The sequence below is a fragment of the Suricata suricatta genome, chromosome 6, assembly GCF_006229205.1.
Source record: "Suricata suricatta isolate VVHF042 chromosome 6, meerkat_22Aug2017_6uvM2_HiC, whole genome shotgun sequence".
NCBI lineage: Eukaryota > Metazoa > Chordata > Mammalia > Carnivora > Herpestidae > Suricata > Suricata suricatta.
In genome coordinates, this window is record NC_043705.1 from 103,954,754 (window position 1) to 103,967,338 (window position 12,585).

A 12,585-nucleotide genomic window follows, 5' to 3' on the forward strand; every position below is an offset into this window, starting at 1 on the left:
GCAGCTCCACTAACGGGAGACTCCAGGCAAGTCAGCCATCCTGTGACACCTCATCTACCAAGCATGAAGCTTGGCTGAAAATGAAATAATCTCTGAGGGTTGGTTCAGCTCTAATACCAGATGAGGTTCTAGACTTTGTCATGAAGTGAATCTTGCTGTGCCTAAGTAGGTACCTTAGAGCTAAGAGGCCTTTGACTGGAGTGCAGCTCTGACACAAGCCAGGGGTCTCCCTCCACACTGTCTCTTATCCTCACCTTAATTCTCTTGGTGACCAAAGGTGCTTTAAACCTCTCCTAGTCCCATTTCTTCTTTTTGATTTCTGGAGAGGGGGCAGGGGGGAAGGTCTAGTAAGAATTAAGGGTGGCTGGGCAAAGGCTTCTGGTGGACTCCACTCCCAGGGTCCCACCTTGGGGGTTCAGATGTTGCCTAAGAAAGACCTGAGAAGAGCAGTCAAGATCCTGGACTGCCAACTGCAGCAAAGATAAAAATCTTACCTGGTCATGGCCCAAGGACTGACCACAAAGTTTAGAGAACACATTGGGTAATATCATCTAAGATTTAGCTTCTCAGTGTTTTGGGTTTCTTTTTTTCATCTTTAATGAGGAATCAGGGGTGGACTGTTAATATTAAATGGACATCTACTCTGACAGGAGCTGGCTTGGTGCTTTATGTATTATTTCATTTAGTCCTTACAAGAAAGCTGCAAGGGAAATATTACCTTCATTTTACACAGGAAGAAACAACAGCTTAGAGAAGACAAATAATTTGCCCAAGTTTTTACAGCTCAGGGGCAGCAAAACGGGAAACACACCAGGTCTGTCTGACCTGAAGGCCCAAGGTTGGGCTCCTACCTCGTGCTACCATTTTAGGAAGGAGCCAGACTTCACTATCCCTCTAGCTTACTCAACAGGCTTTGGTGCAGGAGGAGAGGGAAGAGGGCAGGTTACTTGGGGCAAGTTACTTAACCTTTCTGAGCCCTAACTTGCTTACCTAGACTGGAGGGATTAAAATAGCCCTTATCTCAGAGATGTGTCATAAGGATGAAATAAAAGTAAGTATGAAATGAGTTTATAGGTCCATAGCAAAGGCTCCGTAGTTTTAGCCATTATTTTAATTCATGTTATTCTTTTTTTAAAGTGTATATATTTTATTTATTTTGAGAGAGATAGAGACAGTGTGAGTGGGGGAGGTGTGGGGGGGGGAGAGAGAGAGCGAGAAAGAGAGAGAGCGAGAGAGAGAGAATCCCAAGAAGGCTCCACGCTGCCAGCACAGAGTCTGATGTGGGGCTCAAACCCACGAAGAGGTGAGATCATGACCTGACCTGAAACTAAGAGTTGGATGCTTAACCAACTGAGCCACCCAGGTGCCCCCAATTCTTAAATGATATGCAAATCAAACTGTGGCTCCCTTGAATTCTACGGTGGGGTGGGTCTTCTGATAAATCCCGGCTGTCTTCAAGCGTCATTTGTGAAAGATGAGAAGTCATTTGCACCAGCGTCAGAAAACCCGACTTGAATACAGACGGTTCACAAGGAGCTTTCACAGGGTTTCATAGGTACACCCCCCCCCCCCCGCCGTGAGATGGAGAACACAGACATGCTGACCATCTTGGCAGGTAAGATGAGTCACACAGCCAGAGGTGGGACAAAAGGCCTGTTTTGTTTTTTTGTTTGGTTTGGTTTGGTTTTAATTCCCAAGGCCAGAGCTTTAATCTACTGAGTTGTAGAGAATGAAAATGGGTCTCTTGGAGCTTTCAGGTGTCTGTATGCACATGGAAAGATAGATGGCTACACTATTGACAAAACAGGAAAGAGCGGGCCCTGGAACATCCCAGATTCAGATAGAAAGGGATGTATTCAAGTTAGGCTCCTCACCTAACCCTTCTAAAATTCTTGGAACTTTGGTCTCTGGACTTGAACTCGGAGTGACTACCCCACTTGATCTAATTCTAATTGGGCTGTGTCTGCCCTCTGTCTCAGCCCTTCCCCAGAGCTGGTGACTCTCAATCCCACTAGGGGTTGTGGAAAGGCACACAGCCTGATATATACCCTTCCAAAAGCTTCAGGGGGACAGGCTGCAGCTGATCTCCAGGAGCGGCCTGCTTTGGTGTTGGGCATGCACGTGTAGGAGATAACAAGGTTTCTATGTCCCAGCTGGGCCTGCTTGGCCACCCAGGTGCCTGTCTGCTGTCTCCCACTGAGGACTCTGTATTAGAAGGGTGGGCTGTGGGAGGAGGGGCAGCTGCAGGCCTTCCCTGTCCCTCCTTCGACCAAACAGCGGCCTCTCGTGTCCATCAAGAGAACTGCAGGCACTCTTGTCCCTTCCTGGGTTTTCAGTATTTCTGTTTATATTTTTTGAGACTTACTGTCAGCCATGGTTGTAGACTCTGTGGATATATCAGGGAGCAAAACAAAATCCTCTAACTCGTTACACTTTAGCGTACGCGTTGGGCAGGCAGAAAATATACATACATGTATGTGCATGTAGATACTGGATGTTCAGAGGAACTATGGAAAAATTACGCAGGGAAGAGGTGTCCTGAGGGGGAGCACGGTAACACTATTCAGTAGGTGGTCAGGAAAACCTCACTGAAAAGGTGACATCTAAGAAGGACTTGAGAGAGATGGGAGGGGCATCCCGGTGGATGAAAAGGCAGGAATGAAAGTCCTTGAAGTGAGGGGGCTCCCCGCTTGTTTCAGGGACAGAGAGGCTGGCTGGGCTGGAACGGACTAAGTGAGAGAAGAGCAGCAGGAGAAGCTGGAGAGGCTGTGGGGCCAGATGGAGTAAGTCTTGGGACCCTTAGCCTCAATGTCACGTGGGGGCTTGTTAGAGATGCAAATTAGCAGGCCCTGCCCCAGCCATCCGTAGCCAAAGAGCTTTGTGAGTGGGTTCCAGCGGTCAGGTCCGTGTTTTCACAAGTCTTCCTGAGGAGTCCGATGACGCTGCAGCCTCAAAACCACTGACTGCAAACCTTGCTTTGTCAGAGTCAAAAATGTTGACGTTTATTCTGAGATGAGAAGCTGTTGGAAGTTTGGGGCAGAGGAGTGACACGATACAACTAAAAAAAAAAAGTGCTTGTGCCCTAGTCCTACCCCCAGAGATTCCGGTTTAATTCGTAGGAGATATGGGCTGGGCAATGAAATTTCTAAAACTCTCCGGGTAATTCTAATATGCAGCCAAGCGTGCGGTCACTGGCTTTTGGGTTGAGAATAGGCTGAAAGGGGGTCAGAGGAGGAAGCAGAGAGCTTAACTGGGAGGCTGCTGATATAAGGCAGGTCAGGCATGACGATGGCTTGGATCAGAGAGGCAGCGATGGAGGTGGTGAGAAGCGGTCAGATTCTGGATATGTTCTGAAGGCAGTACTATCAGGATTTTCTGATGGGTTCGATGCAGGATGTAAGAGAAAATGAAGAGGCAGGATGTCTCCCAGATTTTTCCCTTGAGCCATTGGAAGGATGTAGCTTCCCTAGGGGAACAGGTCTCCCTTGGCAGAGGAATCATATTGATTTTGAACATGTTAATTTTTTTTTAACGCTTATTTATATTTGAGATGGGGGTGGGGAGTGGGCAGAGAGAATCTGAAGCAGACTCCAGACTCTGAGCTGTCAGCAGGGAGCCAGATGGGGTGCCTGAACTTCTGAGCTGTGAGATCATGACCTGAGTGGAAGTCCAATGCTTAACTGACCGAGCCACCCAAGCGCCCTGATTTTGAACATGTTAAGTGTGAGATGTCTATTTGAGAGCCACATGGAGATGGCTGGATTGGACATCCAAGTTTGTGATCTATCAGGGATAGATTATGTTTAAAGCCATACAGCTGGATGACACTTAGTGTGGGAGTATAGATAAAAAAGAGAAGTTTGAGGAAGACCTAGGGGGACTTTGATGTAGGAAGAGAACTCAGGAACCCAAGTGAGAAAGTATTTCAAAGAAGGAGAGCATGGTCACAAGCTGCTGACCGTCCTCAGGATGAAGAATGAGCATTGGCTCCTGGACTTAGCAGCATCTAGGTCATGGGGGCTGCAGCAACTGGGAACAATGTCAGCAGAGGGACTGGGAGAGAGCGAAGGCCTGTTTATAAAATGGGAAGGGAGGAATTGGAGACACAGAGGATAAGCAAGTGATTTGCTGTAAAGGGAGGGTGTTGGAAGAGAACAGGGTCAAGAAAACCCCCCCTTTTAATATGAGAGAAATAATAACATGTTTCTACCTTTGTTAGGAAAGATCTTCCAGCACAGGGAGAAATCAATAGATATTTTAATAACAACGAACATTTATTAAGCACAGTTTTATGCTCCTGGCACTGTGTTTAATGCTGCACATGAATTATTCTCCATACAACATTTCCTCCTTGCCACAATCCTGCAGAAGGTGCTGCTATTATCTGCAATTTATAGACAACAGAGCTTGAGTGCTGAGAAATGAACTAATGTTCCCAAAGATGCACAGCCAATGGGATGGGAGAGTCAGGCTTCCATCCTGGAGTCGCCTCCGCAGCTCAAGCTCCTGACCCCTACTTGGCAAACCTAGCTGTCAGGTTCCCTGCATGTGGGACATTCCTCCAAAAGCTTGAGTTTTGGGGTGCTCAACTAGAAGAGATGAAATGACTCAACACTGCCCTAAAGAAGCCCACCATCAATTAAAAGTCATCATGACGACAGCAGTGTTATAAAGTTTCCCCCGTCTAACTGAGAGAAAAGCTTTTGGATATCTTTTTCTTTGCTCGGTCATTCCTAGCACAACATTGCTGATGCACAGAATTGCTTACTGTCTGGAACACCCCGGATGTTCAGTCTGGCTGTGGGTGTCCTGTTGCACAGTCTCTTTGATTCCATTAAACATGCTCCCTTCCTTTGTTACCAGACTTGGTGCTCAGATGTACTCCCTGCCCCTTTCTTATAGAGCCTCCCCCATTCCCCCCACACAACCTCTTGAGGCTGCATGACCAGTCCAGCCCAGTATCTGCTGGTGGACACTGCTGTCACAGTTTGTATCCCTGGTAGAAGTAAAACGAAATAGCTTAATAGTTTCCCCCCCAAACGTCCTGTCCACCTGGAACCTTAGAAAATGACCTTATTTGGAAATGGGTCTTTGCAGGTAGAACGGCAAAGTAATAGATGAGTAATAGATGGGGTAGGGTGATGGTGGGGCTGCTCCAATGACTGTTTTCCTTATAAGAGAGAACAGAGATACAGACGGACCCTCTGGGAGAATGTCATGTGACCATAGAGTCAGAGACTTGAGTGAGGGACACAGCCATGAGTTCAGGGACACCAAGGATTTCTGGCAACACCACAAGCCCAGAAGAGGCAAGGAAGGGTCCTTCCACAGAGTCTTCAGAGAGAGGATGGCTCTGCTGACACCCTGATTTCAGATTTCTAGCCTCCAGAGCTGTGAGAGGATAAATTCCTATTGTGCTAAACCAACAGTTTTATGGTATTAATGTTAAGGCAGCCCAAGAAAAGTATTAAAGTACCCATTGGTCAGAACTTGTAGCACAGTTGTGATATAATGTAGGTCAGTCTGCTTATTTTAAAGATGTGGAAGGTAAAGCCCAAGAAGGGCAAAAGGTTTGTCCAAGATCCCACAGCTACTTAATTTCAGGTCCTGTATCTTTCTGGTTCCACTACATCCTCTGTAACCTGGAACACTGCCTGGTACCTAACAGGGTACAAAAGTTGATTTGTTGAATGAATGAATGAATGAGTCTCTGGCTCAGGGTTCCTTCAAATCATGCTCTCGTGACTTGCTAAGCTTAAAACCAACACTACTTTTTTTCTAAATTGGCAATTTCTTTTCTCCCAATGCTCAGAATAACACCTGCCAGCTATGGATTGATTTTTGTTGTTGAAAATATCAAGGCTTCTTGGAGAACTAGCCAGAGAAAGTTTCTAATATTGAAGCATAAAGCTTCGTAAATTTCCCTTTACTACCTGAAAAGGATTTTCCTGTTCTACCAGAGATTCCTCTTAAATAAGGGCCTGAGTATCCTAAAAACAGTGCCATCTAAAATTTCCTAATATTGTACCAACTCATTGACTCTAGTTATATTTAGCCTCAGTCCTTGGGGATAAATTCTTGACTAGTTCAGAAGGATAAAGGCATTGACTAGTTGTTCAGAAGGATAAAGGCAATATGACTGATAGTCTCCATCTATCAGGTAACTATGCTATATCAGATATTTGGTAAGAGCTTTGCTATATCATTACCTATCTTCATGATAAAGATTAATGATACCTTTCAAGGTACTGATTGTACATATGTTGTCCAATAAGATAGCCACTTCATGGAAGGAGCTCTCTTTGGAGGTCTAGCATCAGCAGTGAGAAGCTTATGGCTTTGTGAACATATAGGATGATGCTATTCTGCACTTTAAAACTTCTAAGAACTTATTTTACAGATGAAGTCCCTCAAGTGTGCAAAGATCCAAGTCCAGAGATATTTATTACAAATATGTTTATAAGAGCAAAAGATTGGAAACAACTAAGATGCCCATCAGCAAGCGTTGGTTAAAGGGTACATTCCATTAATATAATGTCAGAGTATTCAAAAGAATGAGGCTGATCGATAGGTATTTCCATGGAAAAATGTCCAAGATACAGGGTTCTATTTTGGTAAAAATAAATACAATGATATAAAATACAGATAGGAAGGAAGGTGAGAAAGAAGGACTACATAATCTTATTTGTGTAAACTAAAGACAATTATGTGGAATATACATAGAAAGGAAGGAAGGAAGGGATAACATGTATAAAATACTGCTAACATACGGGGAGTATTTCGAGGAATCAGGGTGTGGGAAACAAAGAAAAGATTCTTTTTTAACTAAAAGGCTTCTATACTGTTCATATTTTAAAATAATATGCATGTATTAAACTTATCATTTAAATCCCAGTTATTTGAAAATAATAAGAAAAATAGATGGTGTGTGACTTGTTATTAACACCCTCGGGGTCTGCAAAGAGAGCATAAAGAAACCATGCAAGCATATTTCTGCACCGATGCTCAGAAATTAAGACAACGTTGGCTCTTAGCAAAATTTATACTGCTACATGTAAGCTCAGGTTAATAACATGCTCAGAATAGATAGACCAGGGATAGCAGCACAGCTTACACGAGAAACAGAGTTCGCCAAGCTGTTAGAGGAAAGATATTCCAGAGCACAAATGTTGGACAGATGGATGCTGCAAGATGCTTCCCAAAATGTTACTAAGTCTCAAAAGGATACAGAAAAATATAACATGTAGCATGAGTTCTTAATTCATAAGGGGTCTCTATTTTTCCTGAAGGAAGGACTCACTTCCAAATTCTTTCTCTTATTTTCTTGGGCTAATGAGTGAGCCATCTGATATTAAGCTGTAACAGTGATCTTAATATTTGCTGACTGCTTTCTCCATGCCAGGTGTTTTAGCCATCATGACCCTTCACTGAGGTAGTGCTTTCACACATAGGTAACGTGATGTTCAAAGGAGTTAAGTAACCTGAGGTCTCTTGGTGAGTAGGTGGAGGGGACCCCTTTGAGTCTTCTGTCCTCTAAGCTTTGTGCATCTCAGCATTCCTGAGTGTGGAGGGCATCGTCTTATTCTGGAGGAGAGGAAGCTTAGGTCCATAGTAGGGGAATAGAGTTCCCCAAGGCCCAGGCAGGCCTGGAACTCAGGCATTTGTTTTCAGCACATGTTCATCCACTCTAACAAACTTCTCCTTAGGCCTTGAGTAGATAGCAGATATTTCAGACAATGTTTAACTGAATTCAGCTTTCGTGAACGATATTGTAATAGGTTTCCAATAATGAGGTCCTTTCTGAAACTTGCACTTTCCAAACCTGAATATCTACTTCTCAATTTTTGCACTATACATATGACCTTGAACATGAACTGCTAATTCCATAGTTTGTAGAGGTGGATTACTGTGGTACCACCTATTTTAACCTTGAACCAAAAGTATGTGTGAAATCACAAACAGGTTTAGTGGTTACTTAATTTTCTTAGAACACATATTTTGAGGTATGATGCTGATGGTGTTTAAAAATACTTAATTTGTTTTTAGAATGAAGACTCGAATTCCTAGCCTGGGCCTGTGGGAAGAGGGACCTCCAGTCTGGCCCATAGGACTCAGCAGCAGCATCAGGAGCCATGCTAGTCTTCTTTCGTCTGCTCAAATGCACCGCGGCTCTCACCACTCACAGCCCCTACACATGTGTCCCCATCTCCAGGGAACACGCTTGCCCTGAGCAACCTCTTTGTAGGAATCCTCTTAAAGGCCATTTCTTGGGGGGGGGGGAGTGAGGGGGGCTTTCCAAGCACCAGGGGAAGAGTCCGAGATTCTTGTCCTACTTGTCCTTACTTGATCACTGTCCTCTTCCCCAGGAGATTGTGGGCTCCAGGAAGGCAGGGACCACATTTCTCTTGCTTATCACCCTGTGGGTATAGTCCTCAGTAACCAAGTTGCTGGTGCTAGTTGTTGATCAAATCAATGAGAAAAGACAAAAACCCTTGCAATACACATAAGAGATGTCATAAGACATAATAGTTCTACATTTCTGTGATTTTAGAGCATATCACTATTTTATACCTAAATGTAATATAAGCTTATAATGATGTCCCCCAGTTAGTGACAAAAAAGGCTCTGTTTAGTGTGCTTGCCAGAGAAAGTGGCACTGAAATTCATTTGAAAACTATTTCCATTAAAATGCTTAAATTGAAAAAAGTCTTCTTACAATGGGAACATTAACTGTCCAAAAAAAAAAAAACCCACCTTGTAAAATACCTATTGATGCCAGATAAACAAAGTATTACTCTACTTTGAATTAATGTAAGCTGTGTTTATGAATTTTTATATTAGAAATGGGTACATTTCATTTTCTCCCATCTTACGCAGTCCCCAGGAGGTTCAGAGGTAATAAAACAAATGAATTTCTTTCTCTATTAGGCTGTCATTGCCACTTTCAAATGGCTCCTTGCCCATATACTCCAATATTTTTCTCATAAGTGGGAAAGCCTTCAGCTACCACTTCCTTTGTGTTTCAGGAGAGACAAGTAGTATAATACCTTCAGTCTACATCTGGGAAGGAGGTAAGTTGACGCAGATATGCTAAATGATTTAAAGTTCACACACAATCCTTCAGTATTCACCCATCCATCTTTATCAGTGATGCAACAAATATTTAGTGATTGCCAACTTGGTGCCAAGCTCTGTTTTAGTTGCTGGAAGTACAATAAGAAAATGATAAAGTCCCTGTTTTCATATAACAGATACTCTAGATGGAAGAAATAGATAGACAAGTAAACAAAGAAATAAAAAATTAATATCAAATAGTGCTATAGACTGAATGTTTGTATCCTCCAAAATTCATGTGTTGAAAACCTGCCCCTAATGTGATGGTACTAGAAGGAATAGCTTTTGGGAGGTGATGAGGTCATGAAAAGGAAGCCCTCATGAATGGCCCCAGGGAGGTCTGTCGCCCCTTTCCACCTTGTGAGGACACCTTGTGGTGAGAAGACCACCATCTGTGAACCAGGAAGCGCATTCTCACCAGACACCCAATCTGCTGGTGCCTTGATCTCAGTCTTCCCAGCCTCCAGAACTGTGAGAAGTAAATTCCTGTTGTTTAATCTGCCCAGACTATGGTATTCTGAGACAAACAGTGACAAACACTGTGATGAAAATAAGAGTATGTAACCCCCACTCTTACCCTAGCCCTGGGTGCACTTACTGTTATGTGGTCAGGGAAGCCTCTCTGAAATGGGGTCAAATGAACTGAGTACTTCTGAATACCAAGAAGGAGCCTGTGAAGGGACCATGTAGGGGAAGATCACTGTAGGTGGAGGAGAACAATAAGACCAGAAGTTTTGAGGTGGGAGCAAGCTTAGTGTGAACAAGGTCAAGATGGCTGGGATGTAATGAGTGAGTTGGAGAGTAGTAAGTGATGAGCCCAGACACAGCGATGAGCCCAGGAAAGACCTACCTCATAAAAGGTCTATAGGCCATGGTAAGGAGTTTGGATTTTCTTCTAGAATTTTCTTCTAATGATGGGAAACACAGGAAGATATATGTAGAAGATGATGTGGTGTGATTTATGCTTTTGAAAGTTCATTCTGGTTGCAGTGTGGAGAATGAGTGACCTGGGGGAAAAGAGTGGAAGCAGAGAGTTCAGAGGGGCCTCAAATAGCACAGGCAAGGGTTGATAGTGTCTTGGACTAGGACGGTGTCAATGGAAGTAGAGTAGTGGGTGGATTAGATACATGTTTTCTGAAGTGAGACAGCAGAACTTGCTGATCTATTGGATATGAAGAGTAAGCCAAATCGAGTCAAGGACAACACAGATTTTCGACTTGAGCAAATGAGTAGATGGTGGTACCATTTGCTGAGAAGATGATGGATGTAGGAACTAATGTATTTTGTTATCAAGACAGGGAATCAAAAAGCCCGTTTTGAGCATATTAATTTTGAAATGCCTGGCCGAGTGGAGATGCCAAGTAGGGAGGTGTTAGATCCAGGAGTCTGGAAGAGAGCATTTAGAGCTGAAAATATCCATTTAGGAGTCACCAGTATGAAGATGGCACTTAAACCTTTGAAAGTGGGTGATGCTGCCAAAGAAGAGTGCTATTGGAGAAGGGGCAGGCACACTTCCCAAGCCCTCATCCCTCATCAGTCTCAAACTGACCAATGGTCATGGTCATACACTATAACACAAGAGTTTAACCCCTCCTGCTGCATTAAATTAAATATTTACTGTCTGTTCTATATGAAAGGTGTTAGTCTAGGGAATAGGCGGCTACAAAGATTGGTGGCTAACACATGACGCTCTCAAGTTGCTCACAAACAGTCAAGGAAAAGAGTGACTACAGTATAAAGGGAAGGATATGTTAGCATATTTTTAAGGAAGTGGAAGGGTCCTTAAATGATAAAGGAGACAGATTGAGAACAGATCATGGAGGGTCAGGAAATTGGATTTGTTTTCTGCTTAGATGATAGGACATCAGTAAAGATTTCTGAGTTCCATGATCAGATGAATCCATTTCCTTCCCATCCCTGACTTCTTCACCCTTCTGTATCTACCCCAAATCTCACCCCAACCACAAAGTGCTGTCCATCCTCTGCTACCACTGACTTCATTTTTAGCTCTTTTGTCTTTGCTATCTGGTGCTAATCCATTTAACAATTGATGACACACTCTCTTTCAGGTGGTTTATTGTAGAAACATCTAATCTTTCTACTGATCTTTAAATTCATTCTCAATGGAATCCATGATTTAAATCCATAGTTTCTTGCTCAGGGATAGGAACAGAGTAAGTCCTCAATCACTGCCTATTTCTTTAAGTGCCATTTCTTTAGGGAGTTCTTCTCTGACCCATGATTAGATCAGGCTTCTTAGTTCTAGGATCTCACTGAATTGTTTGCTAGCACCCTTCTCAGCTTTTAATTAAATACCCTATGTATAACTATTTGAATAGTTTCTGTCTTCCCATGGGCTGAAGTTCCCAAGAGCAGGGATCACCTCTGATTTTGTTTATGGTAGGGTCCCTACTTTGTGTGTAATAAACATTTGTTGAAAAATTGAATAGGCATGGCTTTTGGTGCCCAAGGGGTCAAGGAGTTTGAGTAGAGTAGCCTTAGGCTTGGTCCAGTTGTCTGCCTGCAGTTTCTGAAAGAGCAGTGAGATCCACACAGCAAAACTGCTGCACATCGGGAGTTTCTACGGATGAACTTCCCTTCTGCTTAGCGACAAACTATTTCCCAGGGGTTGGCTCTTTTATCGGAAGGAGGCCCCTCAAAGGCTGATTGATCATCACTTAGGGCACTTGAGTCCTGCCTTTTGGACTGCTGAGCAGGAGGCAAAGTAGAGTTCCCAACTGTCAAGAAAAATAAGCATACTGGCAGTAGCCACATATCTTCCAGGCAGATGGAGCGACATATGTATATTTACATATATATTTCCTAATCAATAGATTCCATCAGAAACATGAAAACTCAAGAACATGATTGGAATTAAAGGAAATCTGAAGGAGTTCAATTCCTTAAAGAAAATTAGCACAATGTTTTTGTTTTTTTTAGCTGCAGATGATTTCAGGATAAACTAGTGCTATTGAATGATCAAACATTCCTCCCAAAAAAGGTAAAATCTTCTCTTCCAAATTAGGTACTTCTAGGATTTCTCCATTAAAAAATGCATTTTTGGGGCCAGCCAAAACAAGCTTTGAAATCCTTTAACCACATTTCTGGCCCCTACCTGCTTCTCTCTCTTCTCTCACCTCACCAGCCATACAGGCCTATTTCTTCTCTTTCTCTAATAGGCCAACCTTGTTCCCTAGGACCTTTGTCATTGCTTGTTCCTTTAGATGGACTGCCTCTTCCCCTAACCTTTGAATGTCTGGATCCTAATCAGTTGGGTCCAAGCCCAATGCCTTCTTTGGAGAGGGTTCTCTGACTCTGATTAACGATACCACTTGGTAGGCACTATCATTGCTGAGTCCCCGGCCCCTGGAGGCACCTGCAAATAGCAGGCAGTCTCAGTTGACATGTTAATGAGTAACTAGATTAAGATAGACAACTATGCCTCAGCAGAATCTTATAACTTGTCTACCG